Here is a 4351-nt window from a genome sequence, read left to right on the forward strand (position 1 = left end):
GAGTGAGATTTTAATTGTTCTTTGTAGCCAGGCCCCAGAATCTGTCTCCACCACTTGCTTCCTGCTTCCTCCCTGACAGGAAATGCTAGGGCTTTTTTCTCTCCTTTTTTTTTGTCAATCTGCGAAACTGAGTTTTAAATTAAACTGGATCTGTCCAGATTTGATTTCAAAGAGAAAAGAATCACATTCCTTAAAAAGAAAAGAAAACAAAGGCAAAACCACACCCAAACATCTTACTTGAGATAATTCTCACTTATTCTCACCCAATAACCGAGCTGTTGTACCACTTTATCCCTCTTGACTACTTCTCCACTGTAACAGTAAAGGAATAAACTAAGTGCTGGTGGCGATGTGAAGATTCTACTTCATTTTAAGAAACAAGAGCAAATCCTTCTCATTCTTGGTTCTGAACCTTTAAGCACAGGTATATGATACAAAGGTATATGATAAAAAGTTACCATATACAGTACATCTGTAAAAAAATACAACTCCACAAAATAGCTGAGCCTGGCAGTTAATCAACAGTTTGCTCCTCCAGATTCAGTACTATTCAGTACAGTTTGTTCCTACAGTACAATTTATTGCCAAGGTCTTCATAGGACATATGTGTGGTATAGGAATGCATGTTCTCCTTATGCCAGTTGCTGTTTTCATAACCAATCTCACCTAGTAGCACTCAATACTGCCTAATCCTCATGTGCAAAACATAACATGGTTGATACACAATGAAGACCAGACTAGTGTACTGCACATTTTTCTGCACATTAACAAAATGTAACCTTAAATACTCATAAATCTCAGCATGCAATGACCTTAGTAAATGTTGTATGCTGCAGTTAAAACATGTTCTATGTATAAACTTTTTTTCACAATTATTTTTTTATTTTTATGCATACTGTATATTGTTTGAGAATTTAGAAAATGATTAATTATCTTGCTGGATTTATTACAAGCACTCCTAGAAGCATGCTCATCTATTCTGCATCCTGAGTGAATTCAGATTTTAGTTGTTTAAAACACATCACAGGTCAGAAATATTGAATGCTTTCAAAGTTAGCCTTGGTTTTCAAACAATACAGCACTAGTATGTGATCTACTAAAGGTAGCCGATGGAGGAAAGAAATTTGTTTTTACAGGCTTACTTAAGACATCTTGACAAATGAAACAAATGGATAACCCTTATTCTGTTTGCCATCTTCAGAAGAGCTTTCCAGCACTTGGCCTCATGGGTGGCTCCATATTGGATTTAATGGATTGCTCTGAGAGCAAATCGGAAGAATTTAGTTGACTAAAAATAGTTTGTCTACAACAGGACTGACAAATACAAATGCCCCATCGCCTCTTTCTGCATTAACATTATCTGCATAAGGGAATAGTGATAATACTATTCTGTAAACCATACCAAGCTCATCTATTTTATCTGCGTGTTACAATACCGTTTTTTCTGCTTTATCATTATGGTACATATCCAGTGTTTCACACCATATTTTTATGTAAATATTACCCTCACGGCACTGTTACACTATATTAAAAATGGTCAGCAATTATTGTTTGTATGAATAAGCAAAATGCTTTTTGTGAGAAAAGGTTGATTAAACAGTTACTTTTAATCCAATGATAAAAATGTTTCTATGTAAGTCATTAAAATGATGCATCTTTTTAAAAAGTTTATTGTGGTAAAGTGAAGTGAGGTAATAGCAGAGTAAGTAAAGCACAGTTAAATCAGGGCAAAAGCATGATAGTAACAACAGTAATAATAATAGTTATAATGGCCTAATAAAGTAAATGCATTGGATAAGCATGGTAAAGCTGTCAGCTGTCCAGTGTAAGTAAGACACTTATTCTGGTGAAGTTCAGAGCAGGCCACAGCATATTCAGGAAGCACAGGACTCAAGACACGTAAGCCCCTTGCAGTGCCAAAAGAGACATTTTAAAAGAACCACTGAAGCCTAACCAGAACATCTATGGGAGAAAATTGGACCACCTGGAATTAAACCCAAGGAGATCAACTCCACACAGAAATCTAAGATTAGAATTTAACCCTGATGGCTGTAAAGCAACAACACTACTAACCAAGAAACTAACAGGTCATGGTTTCATAACGCCAGACACATTTTCCAAACAGTACACAGGAAGTACAAAATATTGAGAGGCTTCATCTGCCATTGGTCCCATCTGACCCCCATTTGAGCAACTCCAACCATTTCAGAATACTGTGCCACACACAGATCTACGCAAACAGCTGCATGGGAAGCCACACACGGGAAATGTGAATTTAATTTCATGCTAAAAACATCAGACTTGCTCATTTTGAGTCTTCTGAGCTTGTAAATGAATGAAATATACCTTAATTCCTCTCCAACTCAGGTCTTAGGAGGCAGTGCTAGATAGTAAAGCACAACCACAGAGACTTGCCAAAGCAATCCCAGCACAACAGAGGAATACTTACCCTATTAACCTCATTAGCACAGCAATTTGTAAATGCCATCATGGTGACAAAAGACAATGAAACAAAAAGACCGTTTCCCCTTTTTTCTCATGCACCAGAAATCGTAGAGAGAAAAGACACAAAATCTGACTGTACAAATGAGCTAAATGCTGAGTGATTAATTTGACCAAGTTATTTAATTATTATTTCAGTTACATCAGAGGCATTTAGTGGCTTTTGGGGCGTTGAAACTGAACACCCATTCTAATACTTTAAATTCCTTTAGACTAAACACACACATTTACACAGTTACCTCATCAATACAGCAGTTTAAGAACTGAATGCTGAATACTAGGAGTATTAATCTTGAAGATAAATATTGAATCAACTGATCAATTTAAACTAAAATAACACTAAATTATTTATTTTTTTCAAAAAGACAACTGTTGGCAAACTCATAATGACTTTCTTAATTAAAACCAATTTGAATGAAAATAAAGTTAGAGGAAGAAAATCCTTCCTATGAGAAAATATTTTTTAAAAATTGAATGTCTAGAGTTTCAAGAATTAAAGAAATTAGGTTGGTGTACTTAATGGCATTGCAGCTCTTTATCCATTAATTTACGGACCACCTGTTTACAATCTAACATAGTTAACTATTTAGTGCACAGCCACAAAAGAACTAAATGAATGGTTTTATAATGTTCCACAATACCGCTCATTAAAACACCCTTTAAAACACTTTATATTCCACTGCTTCTCTATTTAACAGCTTCCCAGTAATTGCCATTTTATTGTACCTTTTGTGCAAGCAATGCAGTCAACCCTCATTTCAAAGTGGAGCTTTCCTTAAAGGAACAATAAAGATTTAGGGAATCCATTCTATTTTCCACCAAATAAAAAATAAAACAACAAAGAATTCAAGAATGATCATATGGCCCATGACAATAGTGACAACTCTGACCGGTAAAAACAGGAATGGTTGCAATGCAGTCTCACAGAAAAATGGAATCGTTTTTATATTCTTGTGTTCTACGTACATGCACAAACTTAGCCTACAAACACCAAGTGCAATAGTACAGTGCAAATCATTATAGCAAGTGCTTTTGGGTTTTATAACTTCAATGTGCAAAATCCCAAAGCAAGCTGGGGATTCATTTGACTAGGAAGTTTGTTGAATCACGCAAGGTAAGGCACCAATACACTGGTTCTGGAGCCCTAATACTGAATAATTGAATGACAGGCCAAGTCAGTTGCTGTAAAATGTGAGGCGCGTGGCAACGTAAATCTTTTTTATTTCAAATTAGATGTGTACTTTTGTTAAATTAAAACATCAGGCTTCAATTTTACTATTGGAATGCATTTCCTGTAATTCTCTCCTTGTGGTCATTGAACATTGCCAAACAATTATAGACTTTCATGAGATGCTGTATAGGATTTTGATTTGCAATAGTTACACATTTCAATCACCTATGGGATAAAAAGGATCAATACAATTGTGAGTATTCTAAGAAAACATTATGTAAACAACATGCAGGCAGGTATAAGTATAATACAGGTATTGAAATATGTGCTTTTAAGTATGTTCCAGGTTTTATATTGCATTTTATTCTAGAAAATACACCTACTGGGCCACAGGCTGTTAAGTCTATTCATGATTTAGCTAACATGCGAAGAATTTCTAAGAAGGCTAAAAATAATAATTCTTAGTGTAAGTGCCTGAAACGTGTGGGATAGGATATGGTGAAAATGTGATTCATTAAGCAGTTTGAGCAGGATGGAGAGTGTTTGTTCTGTAAAAAAACGGTTTTATCAGTTAGAAACACACACAGGAATTCCGGTTTGGGATTGTCCATCCAATTCCTGATTTCCACAGGAAGGCAAGCATAAAAAGCAACTCAGAAACCTCCAAAGGCATTTCAT

The sequence above is a fragment of the Lepisosteus oculatus genome, chromosome 24 (genome assembly GCF_040954835.1).
Source record: "Lepisosteus oculatus isolate fLepOcu1 chromosome 24, fLepOcu1.hap2, whole genome shotgun sequence".
NCBI lineage: Eukaryota > Metazoa > Chordata > Actinopteri > Semionotiformes > Lepisosteidae > Lepisosteus > Lepisosteus oculatus.